The sequence below is a fragment of the Pteropus vampyrus genome, unplaced genomic scaffold, assembly GCF_000151845.1.
Source record: "Pteropus vampyrus isolate Shadow unplaced genomic scaffold, Pvam_2.0 Scaffold462, whole genome shotgun sequence".
Taxonomy (NCBI): domain Eukaryota; kingdom Metazoa; phylum Chordata; class Mammalia; order Chiroptera; family Pteropodidae; genus Pteropus; species Pteropus vampyrus.
The window spans coordinates 1,804,257-1,827,410 of NW_011889243.1; the positions used below are offsets into that span (position 1 = coordinate 1,804,257).

Below are 23,154 nucleotides of genomic sequence, written 5' to 3' on the forward strand. Positions count from 1 at the left end.
CAAGGTTCATCCATATTATAGCATGTATCATTACATTCCTTTTTATGGCCGAATAATATTCCATTGTACGGCTATAGTACACTTTATTTATTCATTCATCAATTGATGGACATTGGGTTTGTTTCTACTTTTTAGCTCTTATGAATAATCCTGCTATAAACATTGACGTAAAAGTTTTTGTGTGAACGCACTTTCAATTCTCTTGGGTATACACACCCAGGAGCGAAACTGCAATTTAAGCGTCTCTTGATATCGAAATCTATTCTGTTTCCGAGTTCAAATAGCCTGAGATATCTCTCACAATGCAAACAGCTTTATACTAACCTATCCACCCCATCTTTACTCAAAACACCTGCGGTCTTCAGAGTCTACATCAATGATAACTTCTTTCCAGTTAAACTGAGGGCAAGGATCAGCTCTCATATTTCAGATCATATAGTAGGTATTTAATACACACTCATTGACATATTGACACCGTAAGATGCCCACAAATGAGAAAATGATGACTTACTCACTCTTTCATTTGGCAGATATTTGAGTATTGTATGCTGTTCACTGTGCTTAATGGTGAGCATAAATATTAGATAAAACTTACTGATTAGTTTCACTTTATCCCAAGTGCTAGTTCAACTCCAGAAATATTTACTACTTATGATGTGAACTGCATTGTGCCAGGTATGACAGGAGAGGCACAAATAAAAATAAGATAATCTAAAGCTTTTTATGTAAGTACATAAACTCTATATGCAATAACAATAACAAGCGACAATAAAAGCAGCACTGGATGTTAGATACCATAAGAAAAGTACAAAACGGAGGTTCAATGAACACAGCATATATGCTTGAGAGTGGAAAGAGAAGATAGACATCAGGAAATACTTCTTGAAGTTGAATATAGTACTTAGGAAAGAGCCTCAAAGAAAGTGGCATTTGATTGATAGGGATTCCTAGGAAAAGAGAAAGTATTTCAGGCAGAGGATAGCTAGCATGAACAAAGAGAGAAAACCTGTATACAGTACAGAATTTTTTTCAATACAGTATAGAATTTTTTTTCAGAGACCAATAGTTATTCAGTTGTGGAAAGGTAAGTAATGAGATATGGTCATAGTGTGAAGAATCTTGAATGGTAGGCTTAGCATTTAATAGGTTTCGAAGAATGGTTTGAAAGTCTTCCTATAACAATTCAAATTACCCTAGTGATTCCCTAACCTTTGCTTCAAATCTTTCTATTATGTATATTTTCTAAAGTGACCATGGAAATTAGTTATCTCTCCTTCCCACGAGAAACAAGAAATAAAATCTTGACAACTAAGTGAGCATGCTATAAGGGAATGATAGAATTTAAATAATCCTATACCTTATCCTATTCTTTTACTACTGTATCCTAAGACAGACATGTGGGCAAGTCCCAATAGCTAGACTAGCAGAAGCAAGACTGCGGAGAAAATAATAGTATTCATTAAGCTCCTAACAATAGGTATTGTGCCTGGTGATTTACATATAATATCCTTGATCTACCCAACAACCATGTTTAGGTTTATGGTAACTAAGGCTCAGAGGTCAAGTAAATTGCTTAAGATTGCCAAGCTAGTAAGCTTAGTTAGCAAAATGTCAAGTTTTGAACCCAGGCCTGTCTGATGCTGTTATTTTCCCCATTGTCCACTTTAATTTGTTTTTGCCATAAAAAGAGTCTGGGACGGTAGAATCACAATGCATGTGTCAATGAAAAGGGCTGAATATTTAACGGATGGGCTTGTATGCTCTAGAAAAAAATTAGGTTGAAATATTCAAAACTGGGGTTAGAATGGCTTAGAGATCCAGATCAAGAGAGACCAAGTTTAGGGCTGCTTCTTGATCCAAACTGGACAATGATCATAATACCAAGGGAACAAAATTATAATTTTAATTTGGAAACAAGAGAATAATCTCCAAGAAACTATGAATATTTGTATTCATTGATATATTCCAAGTTCCTAGAACAGTGATTAGCACACAACAGGCATTCAATAAACTTTTGCTGAAATAATGAAAAGTCATGTAAGGGATATTGAATAGTCTTGAGGTTCTGAAATATAAAGACAGCACAGTACTAAGTTTAAAACCATTTAAATGGTTAGCATACTCTCTTTAACACTCAACCTCATGACAAAAACTACTAAACAAAGAAAGCAACAGCTGTAAAACAGTATCAAGATTTTATAAAAAAATGGTAGATCAAAGAATGAAAAGATACTTTTGCATTATACATGGTATCTAGCACTTTGTGGTTAATCAAATTTCAGTGAGATGAAATTCAGAATTTTGATCTGTTTTAATATTTCAAACTGCTGTGAGCACTGTATCCAATGACAGCTTTTGGAAAAGAAAACGGTTATCTAATCTAAATACTTCACAAAATGGATAAGTTCTTTATTACAGATGGCAAATAATGGAATGAAAATCTCAAATTCTTGTTATTCAAGGATATAACAAGAGCACACTTAGAAAAGCATTTTTCTAATTTTGATAGTATACTTCTATTAGAACATGCAAAGAAAACTGCAAAAAAAATTCTTAAGAAAAGTAAAAGCCCTTCGGAGGCAGTAAGCCTCTCTACAGAAACACTTAAAGAGAATAAAAACAGGTTCCATGGACTTTTTTCACAACTTGTCTAGTATTTCTTTTTTGATTGCACCAATGAGTAACTGCCACTTATCACAAACCATTTTCTCTCAGATATGTACTTTATATATTGCTTTCTTCCGAACAGACAGTTCTTCAGGCTGTTCAAGTCTTTCAGCTGCAGAAATTTTTATTTTTCTCATTGCATTTCTTCCATGAATAGCAAGAGAAACTAATTTAATAAATTCCTTTGCTTTCCAAAAGGCAGTATTACTGTTTCTCAACCAATATTATATTAACTGATTTTTGTCTTTTCCACTTAGTTCCACAATCTTTATTTACTTCAGTAATTCCTAATACTATAGTTTAATAGTTTAGTTTGTCAGAATATCGTATTTTCTTTTATATTACGCTATAATGAAGACAGTGAACACCTTCTCTTTAATCAATTCTTGCTTGAGGTAGTCTACATGTCCCTAATCTTCTAACAGACAGTATTTTGTCTCGCCTTTTCAACTACTGCATAAATTTTGTAGTCTTTGAAAAGATGAACTCATTGATTTTAGGGTCTTAGACAGCTCTTTTGTGTCTACAGAAGGTTAAAACATATATTTTCTCCCTTTACTGTAACATTTTTTAAAACATATTTTTATTAAACTCTGAACCAAATAACTTTTTAAAAGAACTAAAATTAAAATAATTGCAAATTCTGAGGATAGATTATGTAACAATTCCAAAGAAAAAAACATAGGCTTTAGTCTCTTAAAAATCCATTAAAGACATTACAGTTCACTTGATAGATATTCTAAAATTAAAATTGTGGAGATTTCATAAGCTCCAAATAGATTGATTCCTTCACTACACACTCACCTAACCCAAATACCATGGTACTTGAAAACAGAAGCCAAGGAATCAAAATTGTTGAGTGTTTATTACTACTTTATACAGTTTCTTACAAAACAGAGAATGCAGGAAAAATAGAAATTCTTCTTCATCTTTTGTCCTTCGTGAGCCAATTTCCCTCCTCCCACTTAAAATCTGAGCTGAACCTCTTGATCCTTGTACGATGCTTTAAAAACACGAAGAAGATACCATTTTTGAATCGATATAAAATTAAACTACAGGGGAAAATGTACTAAAGTCTCTAACTTTCGCAAATGCTACATGTTACATGTAAGAATTTTTAAGACTCAGGAAGTTGTTCTCAGGCACAGGGCAGAATCTGTAGGCTAAAATGAAAGTCTAAGAAGTTTAAGATAGTAATCATATCAGTTAAAGTAATAAGTATTTGAGCACCTCAGTATGACACTTCCATTCTGGTAAGCTGAACATGCCTCATAATTTACATCATATATAGAGTCCTGTAATAAACCTACTTGAAAATAAGTACCTGTAGCGTGTCAAGGCAGAGAACACTGTATCTCACTCGGTGAAGGCTGGACTTGAGTAGGGGAACAGAGGTGGGCAATTATGAGTCACACAAGAAAGTATGTCGTCTTGCAGAAATGAATAGAGAATTTTAACAAGGGTTTCGAATTCTCTGAAGAATGCATTAACAAAATTTTTTCGGGGAGAAAATTTTCCATCTTACACATTGAAACAAAACACAAATTTTTACTGAAGGCGGGAGATTAGCACAAATTGGTGGGATAACCTTAACTGTTCTCATAAAACACAATGCCAAACCTTTAAAATACGGTCTGTTCAAATGGCACCAAGCTTCACGTTTTCAAGCCCTCGCGGCACAGGAAGTGGACTGGGCACCCCCAAACCATCACCCGCATAGGAAGTGAGTTGTTTCCCCGCCCCGTTTCCCCCAGGAAGCCTTCCTCCCCTCCCCCAACCGGAAGTAAGGAGCCCCCATTCAGTCGGCCTCAAATCGAGACAAACCAATTAAGAACAGCAAAAGAGCGACGGTCTTTAAAGGGTGAGGGGCACCTCCACTATGGCCACCCCCCAGCTCGCCTTGCTTACTGACCTTCTGACGATACGCGTAGGCAGGGGTCTACGGCTAAAGAATGTCGCCTACACAGAAGACAATTCTTTAAGCCCCTTACAATCGCATTCACTCTTCTCACTCCGTTGTCTCACAGGTTGACAAAAATTCCTCCGCAGTACTTTATTATGATGTCCTTTCTTTCTCTTTATCTAATCGCTTAACCATCTTCCCATAGGCAACTTCTCTTATTGCACTAACATTTAAAATTGTTTTGGCGAGCAGAAAAATGAAATATTACACCCGATACCTTCAGAAAAATGGAGGGATTATTTTGTTCAAAAGTGACGAAGGACTACGTGACTACGCAAGGCGAGACTCATTTTCGTGAAGGTTTCTGGGAGATGTAGTTTTTTTAATCGCTAAGGCCTGCAGAAAGTATTAGGACTTAAATTGGCAATTACTATATATTGGAGTCCTTGAAAACACAAATATTCTATTCGTCGACAAGCTGACTTAAGGGGCTCCGGCACCAAATGGGCCAATATTTCATTTCCCTTTTCCACTGGAACTTACTTGAACCGAAATTTTGCTTCAGGGCAGCCTAAGGTTCTGGTCGTCCCGCCCTCCATATTGGCCACACTCTCCTCAGCCAATAAGGGGCCTTCTAGGATTCATTCTATTAGGGTAGTAACGTGAGAGGAGGGCCCTCATGGTGGCTCCTTCTGCGGGACTGAGACGCGACAGGGTATTGGGTCGAGGGCCTGTGCGCGTGCGCGTTCCTTATGGAGCGCGACGCCGAGCGCGCGCGCGCGCGCGCGAAGAGGCAGTCGCGGGGCTGGGTGAAGGCTGGTAGGCTGGTGGGCTGGGCGGGCAGCCGGGAGCGCGCGGTGGACTCAGCAACAGCGAATAGTTGTTGTTAGTGTCAGTAGCTCCGCGGCAGTGGCCACGGCGACCGGAAAGAGGGCTGGAAGGCCGGTGATGGTGGTTGCTGCGGCGGCGTGTTCGCCTCTCAGGTAACGGGGGCAGGGCTGCCTGCGTCCTCTCCTTCCCCTTCTCTTCTCGCGCCGGCTTGTGGGACCAGGGTCCCGGTGAGTTGAGGGCGCTAACCCGAAGAAATCCGGGTAGGGCGCCGCGGAGTCTGGTTAGCGCCGCCGCGGGGTCTCGGGCGGCCATCCCGGCCCGGGCTCTCCGGCCTTGGCCGTCCCCGCGCCTCTGCGCCTCCGGGGCCCGCCGGCACTGCGCGCCTTCTCTCCCCGTCTCCTGCGTCGGCAGCAGCGGCCCCAGTAGCTCAGCGCCCTCCCCCCTTCCCGCCCCCGAGGAGAGAAAGTCGGGACCTGGCAGCTAGAGACGTCCCCGGGCGTGGCTGGGAGGATGGTGGGGAAAGTGAAGGCTGGAAGTGCTGGGAGCAAAGAGACTGGAGCAAGAAGGTCTCTTCTCGCTCCCTCTAGGTCTACACGAACATCCCGCTCCAGTCCCTGGAGTACCAGCTCAGCCTAGTCTGTGGCTCTTTGCCCGCTCTCTTCGGGCTGCGGCTTGTGAGCCCCCTAACGGGCTGCTTTGCTCGGCTGGTCAGTTTGTTTCTCCTTTGACTCGTCCATTCTTGCAACTTTTCTTACCTTCCGTGATGAGGACTCAACGTCTGAACCCCTTTCCCTATCCTGTCTCCGTCTCCTGCGCCACCCATCTGAGAGTTTGATTTCGTTTTTCGTCCTTTGACGACGTTAAAGTCTGCTGAGAGCAACAGGAAAGAGGAGCCCTCCCACCTTTAAATGTTACTTTCTTGTAACCCGTTGTTATTTTTAAGATCTAAGTTTAGGAATTGGAGAGCTGCGGAATGGAGTTTTATTGGAAGGCTGGCGTTAGTGACAAGTTAAAGAAAAACTAGGTTTCATCTTTATCGGCCTTGCTGTAGAAAACCTAATACATTTTTCTTTTGCTTCTGTTAAATGTGATGAGTATACATTGAATTAAATATTTGGAGACTTACGTAAAAGACTACTTTTTAGGTCATTGGATGACGTGTGTCAACAGCTTTTCACCTGAATTGGGATTGCCTTGAGGATTCTGTTTTGGGGACTACTTACTGATTTTTGTTTAGCCACAACGTCTTTTTTCCTTATAAATGAAATGATGTAGTACCGTGTGTAGTCGGAGAATGTATATTGCTCTCTGCAGTATGGAAGTGAAAAACATGAATTATCCACAAGGGTAAAACTTTCCATGAGCAGTCTCGCTTCTTGATGGCTTCTGTAATCTAAGAGCATTTTTAGATAGCTGTTTACTGACTACCTTAATTACTTTCTGAAGTGCCTGGCACTTCTCTTTGGTGACTCGTTTAGTAAACTGTAATGGCAGTTATAGTACATTTTTTTGGCTTCAAACATGGAGTTATAGCCTCAGCCCAGAGATTAACAGTTAACAAAGGAAGCAGAATTCATACCATTGCTAGTGAGTTTGCCTATGACCAATTCACAAACTATGTGAAAAAACAAACATCTTTCCATAGCTGTCAAGGGGAGGAGGAGGAAATATTTTATCATGTCTTTATTTTGGAGACTGACATGACTATGTTATGTGGGAAAAAATGTCAAATTATTGAAGGCTTTTTGATATGTAGTCCTTCTCTCCACCCTGTACCCTCCATTTAGGGGCTGACATTATGTTCGGCTGGGTTCCAGGATGGGAAGAAAAATGTTTTGGTGAAAGGAAAAGATAAGATTGTTTTGAACTACTATGATACTGTGACTGTTTATTTTACCTAGTGATACTACACAGAAACTTCCTCGATAATTTTCGTGCCCCATTAACATTCTGTCAGAATTTATTTTTAAACGTCTACCCTGAGGCCTGTAAAGAAATAATGTCACTTCATAACTGTTCCTGACAATCACATTGAAAAATTGTTCCTGGATGTGTTATATGTGTACTCATAAACATTTATCTTTGTACTTTTATGCTAATGTAAATATTTAAGTCTTAGAGCTTAAAAACTTTTATTTGCTTATTTGCATACATGTTTTTCAACCTCTAGCAGTGTCAATCATATTTGCCAAATAAGCATCAGCCATAAATTCATGCTCTGGCACATTTCATATAACTCTTCAAAATTGCTCCGTGGTGAAGCATCATGAGATTAGCATTCATGAAAGAGATTTGTTGTTTTTAACTTTAATGATGTGCCGTTTAAATGGAACAGGTGCTGAGCTCTAGCTGTTTGTGTCGAAGCTTGCCAAATCATACTTTTTTTGTTGGATGGGCATTTTAAGTAATTTAGAAACCAAGCTGTGGCCCCTGGCATGCCAAGTGTGAGTTCAGGGCTCCATATCGCTGCTGCAAATACCTTTTTCACTGTAGGAGGCAAGCGTGCGTGATGAACTCTATTTTCTCATTACTGTTCTCTTTACTGTAATTTCTACTCCCTATCACCATCCCAGTCTTTTCATTACTAGAGAGCTCCTGAGAAAGTCTAGGCTCCTTCATTGATGATTTGTTTTCTTCGAAGAAATTCTTCGAAGTATCAGGCCAGGAATATAGATAGTTCACATCTGTTTGACAGATATTTTGAGTGCCTTTTAAGAGGTAGGCATGATGGTACGTCGAGTATATGTAGAATGATACCGCTTTTTTCAAGGAGTGTGCAGTTGAGGAGATGATAGCTGATAATCAACAATTACAATGTGGTATGCTATGTAACAGGTATAAGCAGATTCTTACGTATGGAAGCACAGAGAAGGAGGGATAGTTGACTAAGACTTGGGTAGGATCTTGGGGGCAGAGGAGTGTCCTGAAATATATCTTAGTGGGTTACCTAAGCTAATTTTCAAAAATAAGAATTATCTAGGTTCAGAAAGAGGGAAAAGACATTTATAGACCAGCACCGTCCTGTAAAAATATAAAACAAGCCACAAATGTAAGTCATATATGTATTTAAAATTTTTCTAGTAACCACATTAAAAAAGGAAAATGAAATTAGTTTTAATACTATATTTTATTTAACTTGATATATCAAAAATATTTCAACATAATCTATAAAAACATTTTTATATTTGATATTTGCTTTACTTTTTATTTTATTTTTTTTTAGTTTTCAATTACAGTTGACATTCAATATTATTTTATATTAGTTTCAGATGTACAGCATAGTGTTTAGACAGTTAATTTATGAAGTCATCTCCCCAATTAGTCTAGTATCCTCCTGGCATTATACTTAGTTATTACATTATTATTGACTATATTTCCTATTGATTATTTCTTCTTGACTGTTTTGTAACTACCAATTTGTACTTCTTAATCTCTTAATTTTTTTCACCCAACCCTCTAATCCCCCTCCCATATGGCAACCATCAGTTTGTTCTCTGTGTCTATGAGTCTGCTTCTGTTTTCCATGGTGGCTGCACCAACTTGCAATCCCACCAACAGTACACAAGACTTCCCTTTTCTCCACATCCTTGTCAACACGTGTTGTTTGTTGATTTATTGGTGATAGCTATTTCAACAGGTATGAAGTGCTATCTCATTGTGGTTTTAATTTGCCTTTTTCTGATGAGTAGTGACGTTGAGCATCTTTTCATATGTCTGCTGGCTATCTGTATGTCCTCTTTGGAGAAATCTCTATTCAGGTCCTCTACTAATTTTTAATTGGATTTTCAGTTCTTTTGGTGTTAAGTTGTATGAATTCTTTATATATCTTGGATACACACACACACACACACACACACACACACACATATATAATCTGTCTGTCTGATGTATCATTGGTGAATATATTCTCCTGTTCAGTAGGTTGTCTTTTTGTTTGGTTGATGGTTTCCTTTGCAAAAATCCATTAGTGTCCCATTTTTTAATTTTTCTATTGCCTGAGGAGATGTAGCCAAAAAAATTACTAAAAGCAATGTCAGAGTTTATTGCCTATGTTTTCTTCTAGGAGTTTTATGGTTTCAGGTCTTACATTTAAGGCTTTAATCCATTTTGAGTTTGTGGTGTAAGAAAGTGGTTCACTTTTATTTTTTTGCATGAATCTGTCCAGTTTTCCCCAACACCATTTGTTGAAGAGACTGTCTTTATCCCATTGTATATTCTTGCCACCATTATTGTAGATTAATTGACCATAGAGGTGTGGATTTACTTCTGGGTGCTCTGTTCTGTTGATCTATGTGTCTGTTTTTATGCCAATACCATGCCGTTTTGATTACTATAATCTTGCAGTATAGTTGGCATGATACTTTCAACTTTGTTCTTCTTAAGATTGCTGTGGCTATTTGGTTGGGTCTTTTGTAGTTCCATATAAATTTTAGGATTATTTGTTCTAGTTCTGTGACAAATGCCATTGGTATTTTGATAGGGATTGCATTGAATCTATAAATTTTTTGGGTAGAAAGGCCATTTTAACGATGTCACTTAATTCCTGTCCATGAGCACAGTATATGCTTCCATTTTCAATGTCTTATAATTTTCTAAGTAGAGGTTTTTTTTTTTTGTTTTTTGTTTTTTTTTTTTTTACATCCTTGGTTAAATTTATTCCTTGGTATTTCCTTTTTTGATACAGTTATAAATTTAGTTGTTTTCCTTTCCTCTTTGATAATTCATTTTTAGTGTATAAGAATTTAACCCATTTCTGAATATTAATTTTGTATCCTGCTACTTTACTGAGTTCATTTATCCATTATAATCGTTATTTTTTTGGTGGAATCTTTAGAGTTCTCTATAGTATGTCATCTGCAAATAATAAGTTTTACTTCTTCCTTTCCAATTTGGATGCCTTTTGTTTTTTCTTGTCTGATTGCTATGCCTAGGACTTCCAATACTAGATTGAATAAAAATGGTGAAAGTGGACATATTTGTCTTGTCCCTGCTCTTAAGGAAAATGCTTTTAGCCCTTCAGCATTGAGTATGATGTTAGCTGTGGGTTTGTCATATATGCCCTTTATTATGTTGAGGTATGTTCACTGTATTCCCACATTGCAGAGAGTTTTATCATAAATGGATGCTGGACATTGTCAGATGCTTTTTTGCACCTATTGATATGATCATTTGATTTTTTATCCTTCATTTTGTTAATGTGGTATATTACGTCAATTGATTTCTGGATTGAACCAACCTTGCATCCCAGGAACATAGTGTACTTAGTCATGGTGTATGACCTTTTTAATGTACTGCTGAATTTGGTTTGCTAATATTCTGTTAAAAATTTCTGCATCTCTGCTCATCAGGTATATTGGCTTGTATTTTTTTTTTTTTCCAGTAATGTTTTTGTCTGGTTTTGGAATTAGGGTAATGATGGCCTCATAAAATCGCTGATTTGATTTTCTGCTTCATCTAATCTGTTGTTGATTCCTTGTAGTGTATTTTTCATTTCAGTTATTATAGTTTTCATTTCTGATTGTTTTTGTGGTTTCTGTGTCCTTTTTTGTGCTTATTATCACTTTGTTGAAGTTCTCACTTAAGTTCCCCGAACATCCTTACAACTAGTGTTTTGAACGCTATATCTGGTAGATTGTTTGCTTCCATTTTGTGTAGTTCTTTTACTGAAGTTTTATGCAGTTCTTTTATTTGGAACATGTTTATTTGTTTTCTCTTGGTTTGTTTCCTTTTTGGTTGCCTCTCTGTCTTTGTTTTTATATATTAAGTTGATTTGTTACATCTCCCAGTCTTGGTAGGGTGGTCTTATGTAGTATGTGCCCTTGGGGACCAGTGGCACAGTTTCTCTGATCATTTGAGATGGGTACTCTAGCAGTGTCCCTTTCGTGGGTCGTGCGTGCTCTCCTGTTGTAGTTGAGCCTTGATTGCTGTTGGCACGTCAGTAGGTAGAATTGATCCTCAGGCTGACTGGCTGTGAAGATTAGCCATGAATACAGCAATAAGCTTCTATACGGGGCCTGACCCCACTGAGCGGGATTTACTGCAGTGGCTTTGGTGCCTGCTGAGACCACCCTTTGTGTGTGCCTTTTGTGGGACTAATTGGATGGTGTTTTGTTGTTGTCTGTAGCTGGCCACTGACTATTGGTTCTGGGGTTTCTTGGGAGTGGCTCCCCATGCAGGCCAAGGTCAGCCTGGGGCTACATGTTAGGAGCTACAAGGCTATTTGCAGTTGGTTGCTGCCTGTGCTGGCCCTGGAGAATGTAGAAGCTCTACTGTGAACCAAGGCTTACTGCCACCTGTACTGGGCCTGTGGCAACTCAGCAAAAGGCTCTGCCGCTGAAAGAGCCTCGTGTGGTATGTGAGTCTCAGGGAGTCACCAGGGTGGGCTGACTAGTGGTGTTCACCAAGTTAATGAATATTCAGTTAATGAATATTCAAACTTGGCACCAGTGCTGAGCACTTGTGTGGCGCAGAATATACCAACGCCAGACCCCACCTGCCTGAGGCCTGCAGACTCACCAGAGTTGTTCAAAAAATATTGCAGTTTTCTGGAACCAATGCTGGCTCTCTGCTGCTGAAGGAGCCTCAGATGGTAGGTGAGTTAGGTGGTGCAGGGTTGTAGGTGGTGCAGGGTTGCAGAGAGTCACCAGAGTGGAGGGAGTAGAGTTCACCAGACCAATGCAGATTCAAATTTGGCTGTGTAGAGGGAGGGTCCAACATAGGAAAGATGGTACCTGCTTGTAGGCTGTGTGGGAGGAGGACTCAATACAGGGACAACAGTGGCTGTTCTTCCAGCCCTGGCCGTGAAGCCAAACAACTCAGTCTTTCCCTGTATGTTTCTGGTGCCTCCTGAGCCGCTGTCCCTCTCCTGGAGCCCAGGGAGAGTTCCTGGGAGTGAGTCTGTGTGCAGCCCTTTAAGAAGATGCCTGGGTTTCCAGCAGTCCTTTATCTCACCCAGGGGACTGAATACCCACTTAATAGCCAGATGTTGTGGATCTTCTTCCCCAGCACTGGTGCTTAAGGCTAGGGAGCCCAATGTGCGTCTAGGACCCTTTGCTCCTCAGAGGGGACCTTTCTTTTCTAGCTGTGCTATCCCTCCCGATTCACAACTGCCACATGTGTGTATGGGACCAGCTTGTTTCATGTCTCCACCCCTCCTACCAGTCTAGACATAGATTCTTGTTTATATTCTTAGTTATAAGACTTCTGTCTAGCTAGTCTTCATATGGTTTTCCAGGTTGGTTATTCTACAATTTAGTTGTAATTTTAATATGTTCATGGGAGGAGGCAAGCATAGCATTTTCCTATTCCATCATATTGACTAGAACTCTGATATTTGCTTTTTTATTCTAAGTCTTTGGAAGCTGGTATGTATTTTACATTTATACCATATCTCAGTTTGGAATAGTCATATCTATTCCAAATATTCAGTTACATTTATATCATATCTCAGTTTGGAATAGTCATATCTATTGAGCACCAGTCATTCAAGTACAAGGTGCTGAATAGCCACAGGTGGACAGCACAATTTTTAAAACAGGCCAATGGAGTGGTAAGAAACCAAATCACCGATGGCTCGTGAATCAAGTTAAGGAGCTTTAACTTTATCTCAAAGGCTGTGAGGGTTTGGGAGGGCGGGGCAGGGGAAATGCCATGATAGAATCAGATTAGTATTTTAGATCTCTCATGTTGGCAGCAAACTGAATGCTGAATTAGAGAAGGGCAAAACTGGAAGCAAGACCAGTTAGGAAGCCATTTATGGAGAGAAATGATAAAGGATGTAGAAGAGGGGGTGGACATATGAAAGATTTAGAAAGTATTATCAACAGGCCAGGATAAATAATCAGATTATGGAGGTTATCAAAATTGAAGATTTAGGATGATTTCCACATTTCTGAAGTGGCTACTGAATGGGGTAGGCAGCTGAAGAGAAGCCAACCATCTGTGGGATTGAAGAATGAATAACAAACTAGAAGTGTAGCTAACAGTGTTTTCAACCAAAGACTGAAGAAAAGATCTGGAGGAGAGAGATACAGAGAATTTAAAGTATTTTACCATCCCTTCCCCCCCCCCCACCGCCCTTTTTAATTTAGGAGGTTTGGAGCACATTTATATGGGATTGGAAAGAGCCAATGGAGAGAAATTGAAAGGGGGAGGGTGGGAAAAAAGGTTGGGAGGAAAGAGGGATAATAGGTGGAGCCAAGAATTTGGAGGCTGCAGAAGGGGATGGGTGGGATCCAATGCCTAGGTGGAGAAATTGGCCTTGGGTAGGAGGTAGTTTTCCTTTTCTAGTGAGCAGAATTGAAGGAAGTGAAGTTGGAGGCAGTGTAAATAAGTTTATCTGAAGGGCAGGAGGGAGAATGAGTTGAGGGTGTGTCTTCTATCATTTTTGAGTACCTGCTAGGAATGAAGGCGAACGTGGTGGAATAGGGAGTCTTAAAAAGAATATGTGAGTTTATAACAGCTTCGAAGGGAATGGGGAGGGGAGCAGAGGCCTGGGCGCAGACATATTGACAGACACATGATTAGGAAAATTAAAAAATGATTGTTAGGTAGCACTGAGGATCCATTTGAGGTTGTACCAGACCTTGGATTTGTAGGAATATCAATTTGCATTGTTTGATTTTCTTCCAGCAGTGATCACTCTGGGTATAGCTGAAGAAACTCATTAGAACTCATAAAGTAGATACTCTTACTCTCCTTGATTGTAAGATGAACAGCTTGGTTTCAAATACTGCTCCTTTAATTCCAGGGCCCAGGCTGTTATCCATTGCTTTGCAGATGTCGATTTGGTAGAGATATCTGAAGAACAGTGCATGAGAGAATTAATGATGTCGATTGTGACTGAAATGAAGAACTGTGGAATCTAGCCTGGATCATAAGCAGGAAGCTTGGAAGGGTGATTCAATTGGAAGAAAATGATGGGAATGAAAGGCTAGAGGTCAGTGTGAAACTGAAGAGCTAGCTAATGAGGAAAGAGCAGTAATATTAGCTTTTATTTATAGAGCAGTTACTATGTGCTAGACATTTTACTACCTTATTTCTAATTGTAACACTAAACTACAAGGTTATTAACCTTATAGTCTTTCCTTTATCCATTCTCCTTTGATGAAGAAATTGAGTGAGGATTAGAGAGGTTAAATAACATGTCCAAAGACACACACTATCAAATGATAGAGTCAGAATCCAAAGCCCATTCTTACTTCTCAAAACCACATTTTCTTTAAGTAAGGAAATAAGAGAGAAAATGCAGTGATGATAAAAGGTGCTAGAAAGACACTAGGATATTTAATTTAGGACTTCAGAGGTGTATCATTCATTTAACAAATGTTTGGTGAGCATTAATATGTGCCAGTCACTGTTCTAGGTGCAGAGGTTACAGTAGTGAAACACAAAAATTCCTGCCCTCTTAGAGCTGAAGAAGATGAGACAGACATTAAACAAAAAAAGAAAGGTACCGCTGTAGTATATTAGATGAATGCTGTAGAGAATAGTTAAGCAGACAAGAGGGACAAGAATGTCAAGGAGTATGTGCAGTTTTAAAGAGGATGCCTGGGAAGGACTTGGTGAGAAGTGAGCAAAGACTTGAAGCGGGTAAGGGGGCACAGAAGAAACATTTTGCATTGGCCCTAAAGCAGAGGTGTCTTTGGTATTTTCCCAGAACTTTAGGAGGCCACGGTCACTGAAACTAGTGTGAATAGAAGAGTAGAAGTGGTAAGGTCAGAGAGATAACTGGTTCCAGATTAGATAAGAGCCTGTAGGCCATTGTAAAGACTTGGGTGTTTACTTTCTGAGATGGGAACCATTACAGGGTTTTGAGCAAAAGAGTGACATGATCAGATTTACACTTTAAATAAAAACTTCACTCTGGCTACTGTGTTAAAAGTAGTTTAAGGAGGCAATGAGTAAAAGCAAGACCAGTTAGGAGGCTCTTTAAAAATCCAATTGGCAGAAATCTAACTATGGGAGGTAAGTGTATGTGTATATGTATATATATGTGTGTATATATGTGTGTGTATATATATATACACATATATATATACACATACACTTACCTCCCATAGTTAGTATGGGAGGTAAGTGTATGTGTATATGTGTATATACATATATGTGTATATGTATATATACATATACACATACACTTACCTCCCATACTAACTATGGGAGGTAAATATATATATACACACATATATATATAGAAAGAAAATATATATATACACACATATATACACACATATATATATTTACACTGTAAGTGTGTGTATATATGTGTGTGTGTGTGTATGTGTGTGTGTGTGTGTTTGTGTTTGTGTGTGTGTGTGTGTGTGTATGCCTTATTGTTAAAGTGTACAGCTGAAACTTACTGGATTTTGTTAACCAATGTCATAAAAAAAAAAAAATCCGATTGAGAGAGTGGTGTCTTACACCAGGGTATTGATGAAAAATGATTGGACTTGGATGTATATTTTTAACTTTTTGTTTTGATGCAATTTAAGATTTACAGAAAAGTTGCAAAGATAGAATAAGAATTTCCTTATGCCAGTGTTTCTCAACCTCAGCACTACTGACCTTTTTGGGCTGGATAATCCTTTGTTGTGGGGATTCCCCTGTGCCAGAGAATGTTTTAAGTAGTATCCTTGGCCTTTATCCACTGGGTGCCAGTACCATCCATCAGGTTGTAACAATCAGAAAATCTCCAGACATTGCCAAATGATTCCTGTGGGGCAAAATTGCTCCTATTAAGAACCACTGCCATATATCTTTCACCCTGTTTCCCTTAATGTTAATGTCTTAACATAACGGGTGGTATATTTTACCAAGGTAAAAAATTAACATTGATACATTGCTTCAACCAGACTCCAGATTTTATTTGTATTTCACCATTTTTTCCCCCACTAATATTCTTTTTCCATTCCATTATCCAAACCAGGATACCACGTCGCTTTTACTTGTCCAGTCTTTGTCTCTTCTAATGTATGACAGTTTCTTGGTTTTTCCTTCTCTTTTAATGACCTTAATACTTTATTTATTATTATTATTATTTTTAGATGCGGCAACCCTTTGTTGACCTCACAGATTGCAAGGAACTTGTCAGCTTACAAGCCCTTATTTTTTATATTTTACGCCTGCAGCACCTGGTCTTCCTAGGTGGTCTTCCATCAAAGTACTAACCAGGCCTGACCCTGTTTAGCTTCTGAGATCAGATGGGATGGAGCTTGTTCAGGATAGCATGGCCGTAGACCCGACCTTGATACTTTCAAAGAGTACTGGTTAGGTATTTGGTAGGGTATTCCTCAATTTGGGTTTGTCTGATATTTTCTCATGACTAACCTGGGATTACGGTTTTAGGGGAAGACTACCACTGAAGTGAAGTGTTCTTCTTGTCTCGCCCTGTAGGAGCTACATGATACAAAAATGACATCACTGGTGGTCTCTTTGTTAAGGTGGTTTCTGCCAGGTTTCTCCACTGGAAAAGTACTATTTTACTCTTTCCATACTCTTTTCTTTAGAAGCAAGTCACTAAGTCCAGCCTACACTCAAGGGGAGGGGAATTAAACTCCACTTCCTGGAGGGATGAGTATCAAAGAATTTATGAATATATATTAAAACCACCCCAGTAATTGGTAAATATTTGGAGGGAGATACTTTGAGGCTTTGCCAATATCCTGTTTCAGTTTACTAATTTTAGCATTCGTCAGTAGATCTTGCCTGCAGTAATTACTGCTATGGTATTCTAAAGGTATTTTTTTATTTCCCTCATTCTTGTTTCTTTTATTAATTGGAATTCTGTAAGAAATTCCCTTCTCATCTATCTGTTTTAATCATTTTACGTCAGTTCCAATTCATGGATACATATTCTTAGGTTTATAATTCAGTGTTATCATTTTTTTTTTCTCAAATTATTCTAGCTTTGGCCATTGAGAGCTCTTTTAGGGTGACTTCTGTGGCTTTTTGACATGTTCCTATCCTTTGTGTGTGTACATGTGCACTTCTTTAATCTCTGACACTATTAGATGCTTCAGGCTCATCTTGTACTTTTCCTGCCCCAGCTCTACTCATTTTTCCAAGAAACCCTGGTTCCTTTTATTGGAGAATGGTATTTTAAGGTTTAAGATCTGGATGCTAGGTGTGCTTGTTGCTACTGTAGTGTTACTGAAGCTAGGTGCTCTCAGGGCAGAGCTAGGAAATAAATGTATGTGTACTGACCTATGTATTCACACCTATATTTTTGTGTATAAAAATAGGAATGCACTTATACTGACATCTCTGACTCTTAACTGGACATGTTTTGATATAAGTAGGTTTGCTGATGGATTGGATGTGGAATGTGAAAAGAGAGGAGTCAAAAATGACTTCAACAGTTTTGGCTCAAGCCACTAGAAGGATGGAGTTGTCATTAACATAGATGGTATACTGTAGGCAGCCCAGGTTTCTGAGATTTCAGGAGTTCTGTTCCAGACTGGCTAAGTTTTTGAGATGTCTAATAGACATGCTAATGGAAACGTTAAGTCAGCTATTGAACAAATGAATCTGGAGTTCAGAGAATGGTCTAGGTTGGATATACTTGGAAGTTGTCAGTATAGATAAATGCAGAACAAGAAGAGGTTCAAGGAATGACCCTAGGGACGTTCCAGTCAGAGAGATTAGGAGGAGCAGTTCTGCAAAATCATAATGATTAGGGTGTGGCTATAGGGTGGATTTCATATTTATGCTTAACAAACACTAACTCAGTTCCTAATATTTGCAGGGCACCATGCTGTTTGGGGAGTTAACATTGCTCCCTTCCTCCACAAATTTACAATTTCAGATGAGGCAGATTACAGACAGAAAAAGAGAGTAGCAGTGGAATAGCAAATATCAGATAATGATACAAGTATAACATACTAGAGAAGCTTGTAAGGGACATTGGACATAAGAAATGAGTTCAAAATGTGCCATAAACACTGATGTAAGCATGTGTCAGTCAAGAAACTTATCAAGGTTTCATGCACACACTGATAATTAGTAATAGGCAGAAGCTTCTCTGTATATTGACCAAGGTTTCTTTGATTGCTTTGGCTCTTGGTCCCCTGCCATTATAAGGTCTTGGATTGGTAATTGTGCCTATAATTATTGGCTATCAATTAAGCCTCAGTGAACTGGTTGGAGGATTTCTCCTGTACTTGACTTTTTTTGTCTGCTAACCTTTCCACAATCAACTGGATTCAGCTCAATACTGCTTAAAACAAAATGTTTGTATGTAAAATCAAACAAGTGGCCTTACTATTTGTAAACATGCTTATTTTTTGATTGCTTCTTTCATGAATGGTCTTAGAAATTTATATTTATTATTTGGTTATTAAAGACATACCCAAAATACAATTATGGAACTTTAAAAGTAACTTAAACATGGAACCTAGTAAACCAAGATTTTAGTAAAAAGATTTTAATTTCAATTCCTTGCACTAAAAATGGATAGGCTTTTATTGCCAACTGGTAGAGGTGATATAGCATGAGACAGGCAAATAGTACCTACTGAGTAATTATTTTTCAGTCACTCTTTAGGAACTGTAAGAAAAATAAGGGATTTATCTATTTTATAGTATATGGGGCAAAGAATATCAGAATTCCATTCTCGGTTCTACCACTGAATGATTGACAAAGCTGTTATCTGTTTCTATGTACTGGTGTGTTATATTTATTGTGAGAAACTTGAGCATATTTATATGCTGACTGAAAAGAGACTCTGTCTTAGGTGCAAAGACAGTCTTCTTCTACTATTACTACTACTACTACTACTACTAGTACTACTAAAACTTGGTCTGTAGCATGTTAACGGATACTCAAATGGTTGTTGAATGAAGGAATTACATAAGATACTTGGCTCTTATAAAATAAAATGTGAAGAGTTTTTTAGCTTTTCCAAGAAAACTTAAGGTATAAAAACTTTAGTTGTCTAAGTCAGAGTTGGGGCAAAATAAAATAAATCTGTATAGTATCATCCTCATTTTAGGCTTAGCCAAACAAATAATGAAACTGTAAAAATGTGATCACTTTTAAATAGCTCATAATCCTAATCTCCAGGAGTATCAGGAATTCTAGTTGAGTCAAACTGCTTGAATTTGAATTCTGGCTCACCTGCATCCTACCTATATGATCTTAAGTTAGTTTCTTAATTGTGCTTCAGTTTCTTCATTTGTAAAATGGGGGTAATACGGTACCTACTTTGTGGGTTTATGAGATGCAATAAGAATATATAACAAGCAAATTAAGTGTTTGACATACAGTGTGTTCAATTAATTTTAACTCTTCTAAAAATTCTGAGACTAATGTCTTAAAGTCTTTCATTTACTAGAAAATCATGTCTGATGAGTCTTAATTAAAGGAAAAACAAAAACCCCTCTGTGAACAAGGAAAAAAGGTGGTGGGAAGTATAGTGATGTGTTGGAACTATTAATAGGTGTTTTACTTTTTGCCATCTCCATTTTTTCCCTCTTAATTTGTTTAGCAGATTTTAATTAAATATTTAACTCTAAGAGTTTTCATGAGCATGTGACTTTTTGAGAGTTAGCATTGTCTTCTGGTTAAAGAACATGGATTCTGGACCCAGAGAGCCTGGGATTGAATCTCATCTCTGCCACTTAATAGCTGTGTAATTATTGGCAAAATTACTTTATTTCTCTATACCTTAGTGTTCTCATCTGTAAAATGGGGATAATGATGGTACTCACCTCAAAGGGTTTTTGATCAGCTAATATTTGAAAAGTGCTTAAAATAATGCCTGGAACATAGTAGGTAAAATGTGTTCGTTGAATAAAGTAAACAAAGTATGGTAGAAATGTTACATTTAGAAATTAAAGATATTAGCTTTCCAGTATATTTATAGCTTCATACATATTAGGTAGATACTTTTCCTAGCTTTAGGGGAAAAGGTTTCCTCTTATTCCCCTACTTCTGCTTTCCTGAGCTTCTTTGGTTCTGTTGATGGTGGAGGAGCAGGAAAACTATGTGTCCTTATAAATCGTTTATGATATGAACATTTTCCATTGTTTAAGATTAGGATTCCCACTTGTAATTTTCATAGATTCAGTTACCTTTGTTATTATAAGAGAAAAGACCATGGTTCACCTCTTAAATATTTTGGAATAATGAGTTGAATATTTCAAATGCTGAGAAACTGCCTTCTTCCCAGATGTACAACAGTTTTTATAGATTTCATTTGGGTATGAAGTAGGTGTAATTGTGGGAGTTTGTGTGAAAGAAGAGTCAAGGCATTGGAGAAGCAATAAAAAATATTTGTGTAGCAGTGACGTCAGAAACATGGCGGAGTGAGACATATCTCCGGATTTCTCCTCTTGAAACAACAGTAAGTTAAACATCTAAAACTCAACAAAAAACACCCAAACTGTGCACTAGCACATCCGAGCATGGGATCTGCACAAAAGAGCTACTACATGTCAGAATCCTGGGAGTTGGGCGATAGACTGGGAGAAACAAAGAAGCTGCCTCTTGTAGCTGGAGCTCCCTGTAGAAGGAGAGAGAGGGGAAAAAGTGCAGCACGTTCCCTGAATACCTTGACTGGGAGAGCTGTGAGCTTCCCGTAGCCGAAGGCAGTGCCCAGGGATCAGGGCAGAAAGCAGAGTAGTGGGGATGGCAGAGAAATAACAGTTGATTATTATCAGCCACGGTTGGAAAACATGAGGCTGAGCCGCAGCCCCCATTCTCCAACCCAGAGGGCCCGTCACCCATATCCTACAAGACTGCACGTCGCAGAGCCTCACAGGAATCTGAGCAAATGCTAACGAAACTGTCGCTAACACTGACAGGGAATGAGACTGAGGGAGAGAGCAGGATTAAATATCTATAAGAAAAAAAGGCATTATTAAGGCTTTATATAAAGCAGAGAACCAAGAGGCTTAGATGCCACCTACTGGAAACCAAAGGAAAAACTTTTTTGTAACAGGCTAACAAGAGAGCTTTATATAATCTTTCTGGAAAAAAGCAGAATACACTTCCATTAATGCCCAGGCAGAGAAATAGTCCATTAAACACCATGAACCACCAAGGTGACAAGGCAACTCAGAAAGAAAGAGAAAAATCTCCAGAAAATGAGCTTACAGACATAGAAATATGCGACTTAAATGACAGAGAATTCAGGATGGTACTTCTGAAAAAAAAAAAAAACTCAGGTCCAAATAATTCATATCAACAATTCCAGGAGTTGGAAAAACAACTATACCAGCAGAATGAGTTCTTTAGCCAGGAGACTGAAACCCTCAAAAAGAACCAAATAGAACTTATAGAGATGAAGAACACACCGAAATAAATGAATAATGAAATAGCAAGCTTGGGAAATAGAGTCGACCAAATGGAGGAAAGAATCAATGATATTGAAGACAGAAATCTAGAAATAAATCATAAGGAGAAGAGAGAAACCAAAGAATGAAAAATAATGAAAGAGAAATACAAGAACTAGCTATACCTTTGGGAGAGGAAACATAAAAATAATGGGCATTCTTGAAGGGGAGGAAAAGGAGGAGGGATTAGAAAGCATTTTAGAAAAATAGTAGATGAGAATTTTCGAAATCTAAGGAATGAACTAGGACTTGGAATTCAAGAAGTCAACAGACTACCCAGTTATCTCAACCCATTCTCCAAGACACATTATATTAAGTTATCAAAAATCAACGATAAAAATTCTCAGGGCAGCCAGGGAAAAGAAGACGGTAACCTATAAGAGAAAACCCATTAGATTATCGTCAGACTTCCCACCACAAACCTTACAGCCAGAAAGGAGTGGAATCAAATATTCATACTATTAAATGAAAGGAACTACCAACCAAGAGTAATGTATCCATCTAAGCTCTCCTTTAAATATGAAGGAGAAATAAAGTCCTTTCCAAACATTCAAAAACTTAGAGAATTCTTCACTACGAGGCCTGCATTACAGGAAATACTGAAAGGGGTCAGGTCACCTAAAACAAAATGATAAAAAAAACAAAAAGAAAACATAACTAGTAATTTCTAGTTAATAGAAGTAATTAATAATAACTAGCAGGCAGTTGGAAGCAGAAGAGTGCAACCCTTACTTAGGGCATTATAAGCATAAACGATAAGAAGAGATTTGCTATTGCAAGATAGTAATGAACGTTCAGCATACTGAGGGACAAATTGAGACAACAATGACAAAAGGAGAGGATTCAAAGATCCAAATTCACAAAGAGGAATGGAGATAAAATATATGCAGAAGAAAATGGAATATATATATATACATATATATATACACACACACATATATATATATACAGATATATATATACATATATATATGCGCGTGTGCGCGCGCACACACACACACACACATACACACACATATATAACCTTTACATATTTGTATTGGTAACCACACGCCAACACGCCAAAGATTCAGAACTGAAGTATATAACATAAAGCAAGAAGGACCAGAGGGAAAACCCACAAAACCCAACCAAAATAAAAAAAGACACACAAGGACAAGGAAACAATGGAAACATCAAGCTACCAGAAAGCAAAAGATAAAATGGTTATAGGAAAACCTCATATTTCAATAATTACTCTAAATGTAAATGAATTGAACTCACCCACAAAAAGGCACAGAATTGCAGATTGGATCAAAAAACAAAACCCAACCATATACTGCCTCCAGGAGGCACATATCAGCTCCAAAGACAAATATAGACTCAAAGTGAAAGGGTGGAAAATGATATTCCACAAAAAAAAAAAAAAAAAAAAATTCC

General features: G+C 38.2%; 2 protein-coding genes and 1 pseudogene across 12 annotated transcripts in view; 1 reads left to right on the forward strand and 2 right to left on the reverse strand.

Annotated features, from left to right (window-relative positions):
- The window catches only part of HMG20A (high mobility group 20A), an 80,407-nt gene extending 75,509 nt beyond the window's left edge, over positions 1-4,898 (reverse strand). The window contains exon 1 of one of the 3 annotated variants that reach the window (XM_011382129.2): positions 4,580-4,898. The gene's annotated coding sequence lies outside the window, so the exon portion shown is untranslated. Of the gene's footprint in view, positions 1-3,991; positions 4,142-4,287; positions 4,390-4,579 lie in introns of those variants that run through there. The other 2 variants (XM_011382131.2, XM_023524378.1) reach the window with 2 other exon arrangements.
- A 420-nt stretch (positions 4,899-5,318) lies between these two features.
- Positions 5,319-23,154, forward strand: part of PEAK1 (pseudopodium enriched atypical kinase 1) — a 259,266-nt gene continuing 241,430 nt past the window's right edge. For 8 of the 9 annotated variants that reach the window (XM_011382136.2, XM_011382141.2, XM_011382137.2 and 5 more), the window contains exon 1: positions 5,319-5,553. The gene's annotated coding sequence lies outside the window, so the exon portion shown is untranslated. The remainder of the gene's footprint in view (positions 5,554-23,154) is intronic. The other variant, XM_011382133.2, reaches the window with a different exon arrangement.
- On the reverse strand, positions 16,522-16,640 carry LOC111732480 (annotated as a pseudogene).